Raw genomic sequence first — 18,266 nt, 5'->3', positions numbered from 1 at the left:
CACAACTCCAACTCCCTCAGCCTGTCTTTGTAGGAGAGGTGCTCCAGCCCTCTGATCAGCCTCATGGCCGTCCTGCTCCCAGTAAGTTTTGTTGGATTGAGCACAGTAAGGAATAGCAATAACTGTTCTGGTGGAGAACAGATACAAATAAGAAAGTATCAACATAAGAAGGTACATTCTTCAGGTAAAATCCTATATCAGAAAATACCATTGTAAAATAAAATTTATTCTAGAGACTAGGGATATTCTCCAGAGATGACATCTGAGTATCAGTGTTATAAATGGATTTGTTACTTTGAATTCTTTCATATCCATGTAATCAATCTGAGATCATCAGATCCCCAAACATTTTAGAAGAAAGGGATCACAACAAAAGATGAAACAAAACAACAACAACAAAAAAAAAACCCTAACATCTGAATAAACTAAAACCAAGGAAATAAAAATTAGCTGGAAACCACTTGTGAACTTCTTGGTTAAGATTTCTATGAACTAATAGAATCAGCCTGAATTCATCACTGAACATACATAAAGAAAAGTTGCATTTATAATGTATATGTGAATATATGGTAAAAAATAAAAATAAAAAATGTTTGTAGGGTAAGCTAAATACACATTTCTTCCTTACATATAAAATTCATATTTGCACCAGTGGGAACTGTTATATTTTGTAATGGTATCATGTTGTGAGTCCTGAACTATTTCCACTCTTTCTGTCTTTACATCTTCCAAAACCAGGCAATGAACCACAGCAGTGTAACTGCAGTTAACAAATGAGAAAACAAAAGGTGTCTTCTCTTTCTAGAATGAATACAAATATAAGTTAAGCTACCTGTCAATAATTAACACGTGCACAATGATGGAAGACTAAATTATAAGGGCATAACGATGTCTAGGAAAATCCCACTACAATGGCTTGGAGGAAATCAGCTCTCTAACCACTGACACGCTTTTTTTCATAACCTAAAACTTCATATTGCCTTTCAATAAAGTTCTATTTTGTTGTACTTTATATTCAAAGGACAAGCAACTTAATTCTCAGAGTGCTGAGGGAGAAATTGTTACTAATATTAATACTATGACAGCTCATATAAATCTCTTTTCTGCTCCTGAGAGCTAAGATAGGGTCTCAGACATGCTGGAGTACATCAGTATTTACTAAATGCCTCCACTCCACACTGTGCTTTACAAAGTGAAATACATCCATGCAAATGGAAAACAAAACGCTATAATCTGATTTAGCACAGTTTTGCTCTGGTTGCTTTTGGCATAAATGATCACATAAGACTAAGGTGGTACAAATCTAGGCCTTTCTTGAAAATCCATGTTTACATTTTGGCTGGTAGCAAAATTAGAAGCACACATAAGGATTCCATGTAGAGTGAGGATTACTTGTTTTACATGGCCTGAACAGGAAAACCAAAAGAACCACTGACTTTATAGAGTAATCTTTTAAAATAATTCCTCATAAATATTGTCAAAGAGATGAATACTTATGACTATCTGAAGTCCTACTGCACAGGGTCGACATATTACCACAGTGTATCTCTTCAAGTACACTACTAAGAACACACACACACAAAGTCACAGACTTAAAGATGTGGGCTGTCTTCAAGAGGCAATCTGTGCAGAGATAAAGAACACGGATTTTGAAGAAAACTACATGTCCGATGGATTGTCCAAGAGGACTCTGGTTAGGAAACCTTCACACCCTGGCTTGTATTTGCAGGCTTCATTGAGTCTCTCTCTTAGTAAGTCTTCTGTTCAAAAACATTTTGCATAGGGTATACACATCTCTAAATAAAGAGCACATCAACGCAGTAAGTACTCCTGATATTGCTGTTCATTTGTTGTGTGCCCCATAATAAAAACCTCACTGTGAGATCCATAATGCTTCCTACTCAAAATCCAAACAGAAAGTACACTTGACACATGCTGAAATTACTGTCCACTGAGCAAAGGAAGATTATTCAAATTTGCAGACAGTACTATAACACTGGATGGTGCCACTTTATGAAAACATCATATCTTTTAATATATACATATGTGACCAAGCATGAAGTGTTTCCTTTTTCAGGACATTTGAACACAGTAAGCATATATCACATTACGTGTCAGGAAGCACAATCTCTCAAAATTATTTTCAGCAATTATCCTAAATAGGCACTGTCCATCAAGGGATGCTACATTGTTTTTAAATAATGAGTTAATTATAAAGTCTGCACATAATAATGAACAAAATCTTCAAGTACTCACTTGTCTCCTATTACTCTGTCCTGTGTGTATTTAATCTTTATTATCTGGTTATATGGCATGGAAAGCTTAGAAAATTACATCATTTTACAATGATTCCTTGTGACAAAAAAAAAAAAAAAAAAAGAGTAGAAAAATACTAAAACACGATTAAAGCACAGTCAAGTCAATTGACTTAGCATATCCATCACATCAAGTTACACAAGAAAATAAAAATAAAATAAAAAATAGAAGCCAAAGCATTTTAAGATGTGGTGGTAATGGGGTATCCCTATTCAATAATAAGTCAACATTTTGAGCAGTCGAATGAGAGCAATGTGGCTCAGTCCCACCCTTCAAGGCTGAATTCTGCTCATGTCTCAAGAGAGTCAGCCCTGGAGCAGCAGCTGCACCTTGTGCCTGGAGGGGAAAATCTCAGCCCCTCTCTGTCTGAGATTCCACTAAATTCTGCCTCAAACACAAAAACTCACCTGGTCAGAGTGAGCAAGAACATAATAAAAATACACTGACTTACTCTCAGCAGTAACAAATTGAAGCTCATCTTCCTGTGAGTTTTCCAAAAAAAAAATGCTTCTCAATTTATTAAGAAGGAAGTGGAAGCAAAAGAGACAGATATTCCTTAGAAACTTAACAAACAAACAAACAAACAAAAAACCCTCATAGATTAACATATTGCTACTATCCACCTACTTTTTTGCTCTTTCTAGCTGCTGCAATTTCTCTGATTACTGAAATTCACTAAGTCTTTCTATGAGCTTCCATGGCAAACAAAAGGGAATTACTTGTTTTAAGCAGATTTCACACACACTTACCAGAGCCTGATTTAAAATAAATAAATAAACAAATAAAAATCTTCTCTTTAATATGCATTCTGGCAGAAACATTTAAATTTTATTTTCAGACAAAATAAATAAATAAGACTACAGAAATGTGCCTGCTGGTTGTACTGAAAAGAACAGTTATCATCCTCTAGTAAGCACAGATTCCTGCTAATCAATTTCTAACAATTGTTTTAAAATATAGAGGACTTTTCACAATCCTGTAGGAATACACAATTCTACAGATTTTTTTTTTGTCAGTAAAAACAGAAGGAATATGTTAAATAATCAAAGCCAAAATTCTTCTGAAATGGATCATTCTCCCACTCCCAGCACACATTACACATTAATATTCATTCTGTGTGTATTTCCCAACACATCCTATGCACAGTGTTGAAACAGCTTTTAATGAGACCTGCACTCTATACTGATTCACTATAGCTTTCTTTTTATTTCCAGAAAGGGATATAAGAAAGAAAATTACAGCAGACAAAAATGTAAGGTGTGTTAGGATGAGATAAGTTACTTTCAGAAAAGTAATTTCAATTATTACTAACAGTCTGTGCCAATTCTGCTCTGTAGGCTTCAAAGAGTACTTATAAGAGCAAAGACAATGTTTTTCCCACTGTCAGCAACTGTAGTTGTACAGGAATTAGCTGATATGAACTACCAGAGAGATGAAAATAGTGTTTATATAGGAACTGCAAAAGAAAATTAGATGAGATTCAACTAACCTGAGTTAGTTGAATTAAATTTTCATTGGCCTTCCTGAATATTAATCACTCACACAGCTTGTCTTCATATTGTAACCAAAAGTTTTTCCACTTCTCAGTGCTTCTCAAATTCTTTTCCTTACACAGCTACTTAAAATTGTACACCCTGAATCAAGCTGTTTAATTCTAAACTTACAATTCATTTTGAAGGAAAAAGGAATGATTTGCCAACAGTGAAAGTATATTTTATCACTGTAATTTACTGTTCAAAGAAGTTGCATATTAGATTTCGAGATGGAAAGCTCAAAACATTAAAGTTTCTTCCTAAATATAAAGTTTTTGTTTGTTTTTTTGTTTTAATTAAAAACCAGTAAACAAATGAAGGGGAAAAAAAAAAAAAAGGCAAGCCAAACTTTAAAACAAATGGCTCATCTTTAGTGGTCAAACTAATCTGCTGCACTTGAATGGTGCAACTCAGGACAGGTAAATTCAAGTGCATTCATAAATTATTTTTTTTTAGTCATGGACAAATGGTGAAATAATTTCACTGTAGTTTTTTTGTTGTTGTTGTTTTGTTGTTGTCTTTTTACTTCTATAGATTTATTAATTGTACAAGTTAGTACTGTTAGTACAAGTTATACTTGTTATGGGACAAAATCCAAAACCATACTTAATTATTTCTCAGTATGATTCTTAGGAGAGTCAAAAAGCTTCATAGACGGCAAGCATAATAAATACTATCTACCACTCCCCCAAAACCCACAATATTCAAAAAGCAGAGCTGTGCTCCAAAAGCTGACCAGAAACTCTGTTCTGCTGAGATTAGGTATTTTTTTAACAGACTGAAAAAGAGGTTAACTAGGTGTTAAACTTCAAAGTTGAAATACATTTTTACTAGCTACCTTTCTCTATAAACTCATTTCCTGAATATGCTTTGTAAAATAAACTTAGCAGGTTTGGAATGTGCCTTGTAGTGTATCATCAGAAAGTAATAGAACAGAAAATCTCTGCATCACTTTAAAGCTACCTGGTTTCCAGTCCTGGTAGAAATTAATTGTCTTCTATCATTGTTACATTTAGATTATAGATATTTATGATTTCCTTATCTTTAATCATAATTTAGTCAATTAAGTCTTAGCACACCATGTTTCTTTGAAGGTCTTACAATCATAAAGATACATAATCATTTCTAGACACATGCCTCTTCATTACATTTGTTTTCACATACAACAAGGTGCCAGTTTCTAATCTTGCTCTCCATTACACTTCAGTGACATAAATTTAATTGAAAACACGTCACAACAAGTGCTTCCACCTTATTCACAATTCACACACGCAATTTTTTAATGCATCTTGTGTTTTAGACTTAACATTTGTTAAGTTGCACCAGGGGTGTTTTAGGTTGGATATTAGGAAGAACACCTTTACTGAGAGGGTTGTGAGGCATTGGAATGGGCTTCCCAGGACAGGGGTGGAGTCACCATCCCTGGAGGTCTTTAAAAAACGTTTAGATGTTGAACTTAGCAATACGGTTTAGTGGACTTGTTAGTGTTAGGTCAGAGGTTGGACTTGATGATCTTGAGGTCTCTTCCAACCTAGAAATTCTGTGATTCTGTGATTCTCTGATTTCTTCAGGATGCAGCAGAGCTGCCTAGTTACACACTAGTTCACATCTTAGGAAATCTTAAAACTGTCCTGCATCAGAAGTTGATTCGTCCCTGTCATGGGGAAATCTTCCTATACCATAAAGCCAACGTAGTTGTGTATCACAGAATCACAGAATTTCTAGGTTGGAAGAGACCTCAAGATCATCGAGTCCAACCTCTGACCTAACACTAACAGTCCCCACTAAACCATATCCCTAACCTCTACATCTAAATGTCTTTTAAAGACTTCCAGGGATGGTGACTCCACCACTTCCCTGGGCAGCCTGTTCCAATGTCTAACAACCCTTTTGGTACAGAAGTTCTTCCTAAGATCCAACCTAAAACTCCCCTGGCGCAACTTTAGCCCATTCCCCCTCGTCCTGTCACCAGGCACATGGGAGAACAGGCCAACCCCCACCTCTCTACAGCCTCCTTTAAGGTATCTGTAGAGAGCAATAAGGTCACCGCTGAGCTTCCTTTTCTCCAGGCTGAACAAGCCCAGCTCCCTCAGCCGCTCCTCATAGGATTTGTTCTCCAGGCCCCTCACCAGCTTCGTCGCCCTTCTCTGGACCCGCTCAAGAACCTCCATGTCCTTCTTGTAGTGAGGGGTCCAAAACTGAACACAGTACTCAAGGTGAGGCCTCACCAGAGCCGAGTACAGGGGGACGATCACCTCCCTAGCCCTGCTGGCCACTGCTTCTTATACAAGCCAGGATGCCGTTGGCCTTGTTGGCCACCTGAGCACACTGCTGGCTCAGATTCAGCCAACTATCAACCATCACTCCCAGGTCCTTCTCTGCCTGGCAGCTTTCCAACCACTCATCTCCCAGCCTGTAGCTCTGCTTGGGGTTATTGCGCCCCAGGTGCAGGACCCGGCACTTGGCCTTGTTAAACTTCATGCAGTTGACCTCAGCCCATCAGTGCAGCCTATCCAGATCCTCCTGCAGAGCCTTCCTGCCCTCGAGAAGATTGACACACACCTCTAGCTTGGTGTCATCTGCAAACTTACTGAGGGTGCACTCGATCCCCTCATCCAGATCATCGATGAAGATATTAAAGAGGACTGGCCCCAGCACCGAGCCCTGGGGAACGCCACTAGTGACTGGCCTCCAGCTGGATTTGACTCCATTCACCACAACTCTTTGGGCCCGGCTATCCAGCCAGTTTCTAACCCAACAAAGCGTACGCCAGTCCAAGCCACGAGCAGCCAGTTTCTTGAGGAGAATGCTGTGGGAAACGGTGTCAAAAGCCTTGCTGAAGTCAAGGTAGACCACATCCACAGCCTTTCCCTCGTCCACCCAGCATGTCACTTTGTCATAGAAGGACATCAGGTTCGTCAAGCAGGACCTGCCTTTCATAAACCCATGCTGACTGGGCCTGATTGCCTGCTCACCCTGTAAGTGCCGCGTGATGACTCTCAAGAGGATCTGCTCCATGAGCTTCCCTGGTACAGAGGTCAAACTGACAGGCCTATGGGTCCCTGGGTCTGCCCTCTGGCCCTTCTTGTAGATGAACGTCATGTTTGCTAGCTGCCAGTCAACTGGGACCTCCCCTGATAGCCAGGACTCTTGGCCAGCTCCTCCGTCAGTTCTCTCAGTACCCTCGGGTGTATCCTATCCGGCCCCATCGACTTGTGCACATCCAAGTGCTGTAGCAGGTCGCCAACCATTTCTTCGTGGATAGTGAGGGTCACATTCTGCTCCCCATCCCCTTCCGCCAGCTCAGGGTACTAGGTATCCAGAGAACAACTGGTATTGCCACTAAAGACTGACGCGAAGAAGGCATTAAACACCTCTGCCTTTTCCCCATCTTTTGTAATAAGGTTTCCCCCCGCATCCAATAAAGGATGGAGATTCTCCTTAGTCCTCCATTTTGCGTTGATGTATTTGTAAAAAGATTTTTTGTGATCTTTAATGGCAGTAGCCAGATTGAGCTCCAGATGAGCTTTGGCCTTTCTAATTTTGTCCCTGCACAGCCTCGTAACATCCTTATGGTCCTCCTCAGTGGCCCGCCCTTTTTTCCAAAGATTATAAACCCCCTTTTTTCTCCTAAGCTCAAGCTGCAACTCTCTGTTGAGCCAGGCCAATCTTCTTCCACGCCGACTCATCTGTGGGCACGTGGGGACAGACCGCTCCTGTGCCATTAAGATTTCCTTCTTGAAGAGCGCCCAGCCTTCCTGGACTCCTCTGCCCTTCAGAACCACCTCCCAAGGGACTCTACCAACCAGTGTCCTCAGCAGCACAAAGTCAGCCCTCTGGAAGTCCAATACAGTCATTTTGCTGGTCCCCTTTGTGGCCTCGCCAAGAATAGAGAACTCCACCATTTCGTGGTCACTCTGCCCAAGACAGCTCCCGACAATCACATCCTCCACCAGACCTTCTCTGTTTGTGAAGAGAAGGTCTAGCGGGGCACCACCCCTGGCAGGCTCACTAACCAGCTGCATCAGAAAGCTATCTTCCACGCTCTCCAGAAACCTCCCAGACTGCTTTCTCTGGGCTGTGTTGTGCTTCCAGGATATGTCAGGGATGTTGAAGTCCCCCACGAGAACAAGCACCGACGATTTCACAACTTCTGTCAGCTGCCTGTAGAATTCCTCATCTGTCTCCTCATCCTGGTTTGGCGGTCTATAACAGACCCCGACCAGGATGCTAGCCTTGTCGGCCTTCCCGCTGATCCTAACCCAAAGGGACTCGACCTTGTCATTCCCAGCCTCGAGTTCCACAACATCCAAAGATTCTCCGATATAGAGAGCCACAGCACCACCCCTTCTGTGCTGCCTGTCCCTTCTGAAGAGCTTATAGTGAGTCATTGCAGCACTCCAGTCATGAGACTGGTCCTACCACGTCTCCCTGATGGCAACCAAGTCATAGCCTGACTGCCGCACGATGGCTTCCAGCTCCTCCTGTTTGTTACCCATGCTGCGTGCATTGGTGTAGATGCACTTCAGCTGGGCCATTGCCTTATCCCCTGGCCTTGCCATTGTTCCCCCTGGCACAGCTCCAACAAGCCTTGTTTCAGCCCCATCCCCCATCTCACCTAGTTTAAAGCCCTCTCAATGAGCCCCGCCAGCTCCTGGCCCAGGATCTGTTTTCCCCTTAGAGACAGGGACCCGTCTGCTGCCATCAGGCCAGGTGTCGAATAAAGCGCCCCATGGTCAAAAAAAAACGAGATTTCTGTGCTGGCACCAGCCTCTGAGCCACGTGTTTATCAGGTGGGCTTTCCGTGTCCTGTCAGTACCCCTCCCTGCCACCTTAGGGATAGATGAAAACACCATCTGTACTCCCGCTCCCTCCACTAATTGCCCCAGTCCCCTGAAGTCTCGTTTGATAGCCTTGAGGCTTCTCTCTTCAATGTCATCACTGCCTGCCTGGACTATCACAAGAGGAGAATAGTCAGAGGGGCGAACCAGGTTGGGAAGCTTCCTGGCAACGTCCCTGACCCTGGCCCCAGGGAGGCAGCAGACTTCCCTACGGGTAGGGTCAGGCCGACAAACAGGGCCCTCTGTTCCCCTGAGAAGGGAGTCGCCCACAACAATCACCCTTCTTTCTGTCCTGGTGGAGGCAGTCCTGAGGCGTGGAGTCGACTTCCTTGCCCTAGGCATCTTCCTGGGTACACTTTCTACCTCATCCTCACCCATGGGTCTCTCAAGCTCCAGGGCCTCAAACCTGTTGTGTAAGGGCACCTGGGAAGGCAGGGCTGGAAGGGGAGGGCATAAGGGGAGGGTATGGGCCAACTCATCCTTTCTGTTCAGTAGAGGTTCTTCAAAGAAAGATGATATAACATTCCTTAACACTGTAAAAACTCTTCTGTTGTTATTAGAAACCAACAACATAGAAACGTGTCTTCATTTCTTCCATGGCCCAGTTTGCCTTCAAATCAAATGACTGAATGATGGCTAAAAGCTGTTTTTCCTTTTAACTCTGGAGCTTGAAGTTCTGCTGTAGCATAGCTGACAGTTTATTCTCTTACATTTTACTAAAAAACAATAGTATAATCCTCTATATAAACCTTTAGTTAAAAGGTAAGTGTGCTTTCACTAAAATAGCAAATATTTGTGAGAGATAGATTTTATTTTTTCTTTCCAAAAAGCACAGATGATGGATATTTACTAAGCATGTGAATTCCACTCTCAGTTCATTGGTCAGTACCAGGTCCATAGAATTAAATCCTAAAACTAATAACACTAATAAACATTTTAACATCAACACACACAAAAGTGGACTTGTTCCCTTCATAACTAGTAATAGTCCTGAAACCATTTTTTCCTTCCTTCTAAGTAAAGGAAGGAAATATGAAACAATGATAAATGGTAATGTCAATGAAATATTGAAAAAACTGTTCTTGAATATTCAGGGGATTGTATTACATTAAGACCATAAGTGAAAATGAAACTGCTAAGACAAAATGAAAACTTGCACTTACAATTTGCTTCATTACTTAATCTAATATTGTTTAAACATGCTTTTAAAATTCATAGCATGCCATAATAAAAGTGACCAAGGTCTGATTTGCTCAGTAAAAAAATATGTGAGATAAAATCAGCCAAATCTTATCACAGGAAAGTATGTCTCCTACTGACATGAAAGGGAGCTACACAACTAAAGCTCTTCAAAGGCTTTGAAAATGTACAGCATTGTAATAGTCCTTAAAAAGATCATGAATTTTTGTGTCATCTGATGAGTCCTTTATAAATGTGTGCCTTTATTCCACCTTTCCACATTACACTTTCACCTGTTCAATGATATCATGTACAGTGTCACACTACTCAAGCAGTAATGTCTTTAGTTCTGTCTCACTGACATCAATCATACTCTTGCTTTTTTTTTGTTTTTAGGACAGCACATAAAAACCTGGCTTTGTTCCCCATAAGAGCTTTTTTCACTTTTATGTTAATATGATAAAAGAAAATACAGAAGCAAAGCAAAGCAAAATTATTCAACAGTTAAGTGTGTTGAAAAAACTCATGACATTCAATGACTTTGAAAACTGCTTTCATCATCCCCACATTTAAAATATCCTTCTTCTGTAACTCAGTAGTAAGTACCTGACACAGTGCACACTGCAGTTAATCCAGGTGTAGTTCCAATGAAATACACTCGTGATTTATGTTAACTTTCTTGGGTTATGAGTAGGTGTATGACTGAGTATGTTGCCTTCATGCGTATGTTTGAAGATAGGACAGACATAACCATTTAGACTACCCTTCTGAATGACACAGAAGTGCACTCTCAAATAGTGTAACATAGTACATAATTAAATAATACAATAACAGTGGGACGAACAAAGTATGTAAAATAAAATAAAAATAATCTGAAAATCAAGGGGGTGGATAATAATAGAACCTAACTGTTCAGATACCATTTAATGGAAATCACCAACTCTAGTAACTGATTGCTAGATACCATTCTGAACAAACTCTATCAGACTAATGTAGCAATGTGTTTGTTACAGATGATCCATCGTATTCTTATTCCTACTTATGTTTTATACTCCAAGAGTAATACAGGTCACTGAACAGCACTCTGATAGGTGCTGAACAGGCCTATTAAAAAAAAATAAAATTCTCCTAAAGCACTTGTAAATGCTGTCTTAAATGTGTTACAAGCTTTAAAGGAGCACCACACATTAAAGAAAAATGCTTTTATATAAGAGAAAGGGAAAATAGAGGTGAAGCAATTTTATCAATTGTTATTCACCTAAAGCAGCCCAAACATTTGGGAGGTGATGAAAATTAGGAAAATATGAGACTGTACTTACAAGTTGATGAGTAGCTGAGGTTAGAAAGGTGTTCTGTCAAACAGTCTTGCCACTCTGCACTGAAAATACCAGAAGTCTGATGATTCAGCAGCTTTCACTGGAACAGAACAGTTTTGAATATGCTCAGATAATAATGTTTTTCTTTGCATGATACTTAAATAAACAGACAACAGCATTGGATTGTCCTTTGCAATGGGACGTGAAGAGATTAAGATATTCATCCTGGCAAATTTATGAAGTCAGCACTTCATGTATGGATTTTTATTTTTAGGCAGCTGTTCAAAGTTAGAATTCTGGTAGAATAATGGAATAATAAAATGTATAACAATGGTATTTTAATGGCTTGTACCTAGTATGGGAGTAATTAATGATTTCACGCTAAAATTATGAAAATGAGCTAATCTGAAAATATTTTAGTTTTAAAACAGTGATGAGTTAGTGCTGTAGAGAAATAAGTATTACTTATCATTATAGAGAGTATTACTGCTAAGAAATAATTATTGATTGGGAAAGTATCCATTCAGAACACATGAAAAATAATTATACAACACAAATGTATTTCTGATCTTGTACATATAAAGAACTAAATCTGTTTTACATAATACTTTTCTATTTCTTCATTTATATGCAGTAACTACCAACCTTTCTCGAATATGCAATATGTTGATATAATCTCACTAAATATTTTGACTCTTTTCAGGTATCACCACCTAACAAATCTGGGAGATAATGATACTAATAAATGTGAATAACAGTCAACCATTGAAAAGTTAAATACAGACATCAGACCACTAGGAAATATTTTTGTCATTGTTCCCATAAGACCCTGTATGTATTAGAATACCTAATGACAGATACATGGATTCTTAATATAAAAGCACAAAAAAAAATTTAGGTACACCATAAAAACAAACAAACAAACAATCAAACAAAAAACTTATCTATTTGATCCTATCTTTTTACTTGATCAGCTTTCGTCTCTCTCAATCTAGAGATTGAGAGATCTCTAAATCAGCACTAGGGTCTATGGAAGGTTATGCTGCATATGGGAGGTTAAAAAAAAAAAAAAGTGAGAAAGCGCATCACTTACTGTAGTGTGAATTCTGCCAGCAAAATATAGTTATGTTTTAACTTCATTTACAGGGAAGCTTTGTTAGCTTTCTTAAAATTTACTGTTCACTATAAACTACTTGTGAATCATTCATGCCAACAAACTTAAAAACCACAAGCAAACTCTGTTCCATATCCAGTTGTTTTCTTTTTCCTCACAACATCACATCATCTCACAAGTCAAGAAACCTTCCTTTTTATGACAGAAAAGTCTTCAAATACACCCTGAAGTCCTTGAACAACTGTTTGGGTCAAGGTAATAGCAGGAGTTGAAGAAATGTCTCCACAATTATACCATTCTTACTGCTCCCCATTTGCCTCTCTGTAATATAACTGGTAAACAACTGAGATCTCTAGTCACCCCAGAGGAGCTACAAACAGCAACAGCTAGATTTTACTTAAAACAAGAAAAAAGGACTAAAAATGTTGCACAGTGTAAGCCAATTACAGATGAAATGTCATCTATCCCAGAACTATGCTACTGATTCTTCACTAACATCTGGCAAAATATTTTGCATATGTTTTGCAAACAAACACATAACTCTCTTCCATACAACAGAACAGAATCATTTGTGTTGAGTTTAGCCCTTAAAAGCATTATAAATATCATGGTCCTATCTGTGCTGTTCTCACATGCTTTTCTTCAGAGTTAGGATTTTTCTTTATTGCTAACTTCTCGTTTCACATAGAATCATAGAATCAATGATGGAATGGTTTGGGTTGGAAGGCACCTTAAACTCCATCCAGTTCCAAACCTCCTGCCATGGGCAGGGACACCTCCCACCAGACCAGGTTGCTCAAAGCCCCATCCAGCCTGGCCTTGAACACCTCCAGGGATGGGGCATCCACAGATTCTCTGGGCACCCAGGTACATGTAGAAACATTTGCTAACTTATTCTGGGTCACTTTTACTGCCTTAGCTTTTAACAGTTTTCCTGCAGTCACAGAGAAAGAGGATAGATTAGTTTCAATCGTCTCATTGGAATAATTGTTCTTTGGCTACAAAAATGACATTGATAGATTTATGAGTTATACTTCAAGTAAGAATGACAGAATTGTTCTTTGTGTAATGATCCTGATGTGTTTCTTCCTAACGTTAAGGTTCTGGTGATATACTGAGATATGTTCAAGTCTGTTGTTGGTATTTCCATACTAATCCTCAATTGCTATTCATTATTAATTATTCTGTCACTTTTTCTACTTCTGGTTTCAGCCCGTGTTTCTTCTCAGCCACTGAAGTCAAATTTAGTGACACAAAAAATGCAACATTAAGGCATTGTCTTTTCTTCTTTATTTCTGTTGGCCGATTTTCTTAAGATCCCATATTTGCCCATGATTTTTTTGTAGTTCTATATACTATTTCTTGGCAATCCAAGATCCAACTTTTCTGCTGGGTGTGATTTGTAACCATCTGGTATTAGGCTGGTTGTGATTTGTGAGAAGCTCAACTTCCTTCTGGGCTTGCAAGTGTTCAGTTCAACAGCATAAAAAATAAGTCCAACATGGATGATAAATTCTGGTAAGTGACATCATAAAGAAAAGCTGTCAGCACATGAGAAATTAGAGTTTTGTTTAAAAGAGCAAATGGACATCGATGGTCAGCCACCACCTTCTTCTAAATTGATATTCAAAGCCAGGAAGTTTATGGGTAAGATTAGGTAAATGTAAGAATCTAATGACATCCAAATGGGACGATACCCAGATATAAAACAGGATCCTATGGAAGACCTTCTGAACAGTCTTCTGGAACTGAGCAAATATCACAGGCCAACTAAAATGGCATTAGGCTGCTAAATCCCACTCAGCTAAACTGTAATGACTTCAGTCTAGATTTATGTACAGGCAGCTAAAATATGAAAACCTTTCAGTAGCATACATCAGTTAAGATCAGGCCTGAGCACATTAAGAATAGTAAAATAAAATCATTAGAAGATAATCTGTCCTCTTCAGAGGTTGGAATATGGAGTGCTACCAGACGGCATAGAGTGGATTCAGAAATGGCAGTGAAATTCTTGAATGAAAGAACTTCATAAGAAAACATGAGCCACCAGCACATCAAACGTGCTTTTCCAGGTTCATTCTCCCTTAATCACTCAAATTAATAATATGGTCAGCCCTCCAAATTTAGGGTGAGCTGCATTTGTCCCTTAGAGACTATGGCACATAACATGATTAACTTTAATAATCATAGTTCAAGAAAATACACAAAATGGCTTGATAGGACCATCAAAGACTTTGTCAGTACTTTATCCTCATTTGCTTTAAAGTTATACAACATATTTCTGTTTCTGGAGTTCTTCATCTTACAGGGGATACCTAACTTGGGAGAAGACATCTTAATTACAGAGAACTCATGTTCCATGATGGTTTAATATTATTCAGAAGGTTAACTGAGACTAATAGTGCAGGACACTGTCTATTTTTTTTTTTTTCTGCAAAAAACCTACCAGCCTTTCAAGAGAAAAAAATCCTTCAGTTGTATGTCTCACAATCTGTGGTGGTTTTACCCAGCTGGGCAGCTGAGCTCCACCACAACTGATCTCTAATTTCCCCTCCTCAAAGCGAAAGGGGGAGAAAAAGTACAATGAAAAGGGCTCAGGGGGTGAGATAAGGTCAGGGAGATCACTCAGCAATTATCATCACAGGCAAAACAGACTCAGCATAGGGAGATTAATACAATTTATTACCTATGGTTAACAAGCTAGAGCAGTGACAAACACACAAACTAAAACAAACAAACAAAAAACAAACAAGCAAACAAACAAACACAAAAAACAAAAAACACTTCCCTTCATCCACCCTATCCTACATCCTCCCCCTGAGCAGTGCAGGGGAAAGGGGAATGGGGACTGTGTTCAGTCCCTAACGCTTTGTCTCCATTCCTTCACTGGCACTCTCTGCCCCTGCTCCACTGAGGGCTCCAGGGCTCCTCCACGGGCTGCAGCGTGGAGATCTGCTCCATGTGGGACCCATGGGCTGCAGGGGGACAGCCTGCTCCACTAGGGGCCTCTCCATGGGCTTCAGAGGAACTTCTGCTCCATGCCTGGAGCACCTCCTGCCCTCCTTCTGCATTGACCTTGGAGGATGCAGGGATAGATCTCACTCCTGTCTCCCAGCTGCAGGTTGTTTTTTTTTGTTTGTTTGTTTGTTTTTTCCTCCCCTTCCTTAAATCTGCTCTCCCAGAGGCCCACCCAGTGTCACTCCCTGGCTTGGCTGTGGCCAGCAGCAGGTCCCTTTGCTCTGATCTGACATGGGATCTGCTTGGGATCTGCTCACAGAGGCCACCCCTGCAGTTCCCCTGCTACCAAAACCTTGCCATGTAAACCCAATACACGACCACACCCAACAAGGAATCCAAGGCAGAGTATAGCAAAACTGCTAAGAAGCAAAGGTCAAAAGCAAATGGTGCTGTTTTCAGTAGCAAACATCAATTACATATATCAGTTTGTGGCCTTCACTTACCTTTTCATGTCTCGCGACATAGCCCTGTAATGTAGTACTACTATTGCCAATAACACACTACAAGCTCTTCTACAATAGAAAAGGTTTTGAATACTGGAGATACTAGATGGGGTGTGGATGGTAAAATGATGGGATTATAGGAGACAGGGCATGGGGTCAGCTGTGGGGATCCCATGGCTATATACAATTACCCAGTGTTCAGCTAAAGAAAAGCAGAGCGGGACAAAACTGGGTTTACAGATAACAAAGAAAACTAAGACATAGTATCTAACATGCAATAAAAGCGACCAGATACAGTAACTAAAGATGTAAAATACCTGTAAATCAGTGAAGATTGAGAAAGAGAATGAAACTCCTGATGTGAGGACCCAAAAGAGCAATGGAAAGATGAGCAAAACACTGGGGAAAAGGGTGGAAACTATGAAGTATGTATATAACAATTTTAATGTCATTACTATTTTTTTTTTTTCCTATAACAAGGGGAGGGAAAGGGATCATTCAGGTTGGAAAAGACCTCCAAGATCATCTGGTCCTATCATCACCCTACTACTAATGTCACCCACTAAACCATACCATGTCCCTAAGCACCTGTGCAAAGCAAAAAGGGGACAAACTCCACAGTACCTTTTCTGGCATAGAAAAATTAGTAACAGAATTTAGTTGCTTTACTGAATACGCAAATGACAATTGAATTTCTTCATCAGATCTCTTCCAGAAATTGTAACATCCTTGCTGAAAGTCAGAATAGGTCTGGTAGAAACTATGTTTCAGCTTTCGTTGTCACTGCTAGCTTTCACTTTCTTACAAAAACACAAATTCTGCTGCACTTCACAAGTGTGCATGTGCAATGCCAAACATATGCTGAACATATGTGAAACAGAGTAAGCATCAATCCCAAGAACAGAATATTTTATTAGTACAAATTACTCTGCTCCAGGTAGAAATTCAAATCCCTGAGAGAGTTCATTAAAAATTATCTTTCATCAACTTCTTCAAAATATGGCTGGGGACTCAAATTCCTCAGAATATTCTTTTATAAACCTGTGGTAATTTCACATATAAACTGGGAAGAAGAAGAAGAAGAACAACAACAACAACAAAGTTGTATGTTTTGATTTTTCATTTTCAGAACAAGAATTAAACAGGGCCTAATTTATTGATACAGCTATTTTCTTTTTTTTCCTGTGTTGAGGCCTTATACCTTTCAGTACTCCCTTGCATTGAAAGAAAATTTCTTGCTAAACATTGAAGTATTTATACAACCTTCTTCTTTACTCTCAAACAACACTGGTGATCAAGCACATTGTGTCAGCTGGGCAAATATCTTATTAAGAGTCGTTCTTTAGATAAGATTCAGTCCTTCACTGTTTCACATAAACATTCTGAATAATGTATCGGCAAAGACAGATCAGTAGCCTTCCTCTAAAATTCCCTGTTGCTTTTCAGTGTGATTCATTGTTGCCAGTGTCTAAGAAAACACCTGGTAAACGCACTACAGTACTTCTTTAAAATTCAGTACTGTTTTAAACAACAATTCATTTCCAAAGAAAACCCCGAGTGCTCTGGATATGACTACTTTATCTCACAACTTTAGGAATCATAGAAACATAAAGATTGGAAAAAAAAACACCAAGATCATCTGGTCCAACCATCACCCTACTACCAATTTCACCCACTAAAGCATGTTCCTAAGCACCACATCCAACCTTTCCTTTAACACCCTCATGGACAGTGACTCCACCAGAGACCTCTACTTCATGCTGTCTGAAGTCCCTCATAGAACTTCAAACGTAATTTCTTCCTGAAACCATGTTAATTTTTTTTCTCAACCAAGGTCATGAACAACATCTTGCAGATCTAGCTGACAGTGTAGGGTTTGTCTGATCACAACTCAGAGAATTCATCCCTACTCATTCTCTCAAACATTTTAAGCAATGCTCCAACAGCTGTTCACTCTTCTCAAAACTTGTGAAAATCTACATATATATATTTTGGAGAAGACACACATCTTTGCTCAATCTTTCAGTGTTCAGCAACTGGTGAACACCTACTCTCAAGCCCTTAGTTTGATACTAAATTCTTTTTTATCACTTGGAGTCTGAGTGACTGTACTCTGTGTCTTCTCCACTGTTTGATTTCGTGTAAGTCTCAAAACTGTTTAATGACCCAATGGTAAAAAATTGTATTCCAGGTTTTAATAGGGACAGGGCTGTTAGATGCTTAAATGATCCACTTACCGTTTGTGCACAGGCTGATGAACACTATGCATAGTTAAGCAAACACACACACACAAAAGAAAATCTTGATATAATTCAAGCTCTTTGTGGGTGAGAACTCTCTGTAAATGACCTACTTTATCACAGTATAATGTCCACTGTTCAAATATACATGAAATACTGTTAAGTTTCTATTATCATGTCTTATGTAACAGAAGAGTATTCTAAACAGTTGTCTGATTCATGAAGAAGAATAAGAAATGATTGCATTACAGTGGGCTTGGCACATGA

At 39.4% G+C, this 18,266-nt stretch overlaps 1 protein-coding gene across 5 annotated transcripts in view; it reads right to left on the bottom strand.

The window, feature by feature from the left end:
• Positions 1-18,266, bottom strand: part of CDH18 (cadherin 18) — a 557,694-nt gene that overhangs the window by 426,633 nt on the left and 112,795 nt on the right. For all 5 annotated transcript variants that reach the window (XM_038175177.2, XM_038175183.2, XM_038175184.2 and 2 more), the window contains exon 3: positions 11,188-11,284. The gene's annotated coding sequence lies outside the window, so the exon portion shown is untranslated. The remainder of the gene's footprint in view (positions 1-11,187; positions 11,285-18,266) is intronic.

This window comes from Anas platyrhynchos, chromosome 2 (assembly GCF_047663525.1).
Source record: "Anas platyrhynchos isolate ZD024472 breed Pekin duck chromosome 2, IASCAAS_PekinDuck_T2T, whole genome shotgun sequence".
In the NCBI taxonomy this organism is placed as follows: Eukaryota; Metazoa; Chordata; class Aves; order Anseriformes; family Anatidae; genus Anas; species Anas platyrhynchos.
Note: the sequence above shows the minus strand (reverse complement) of the source record. Positions and strands in the feature narration are given on the sequence as shown.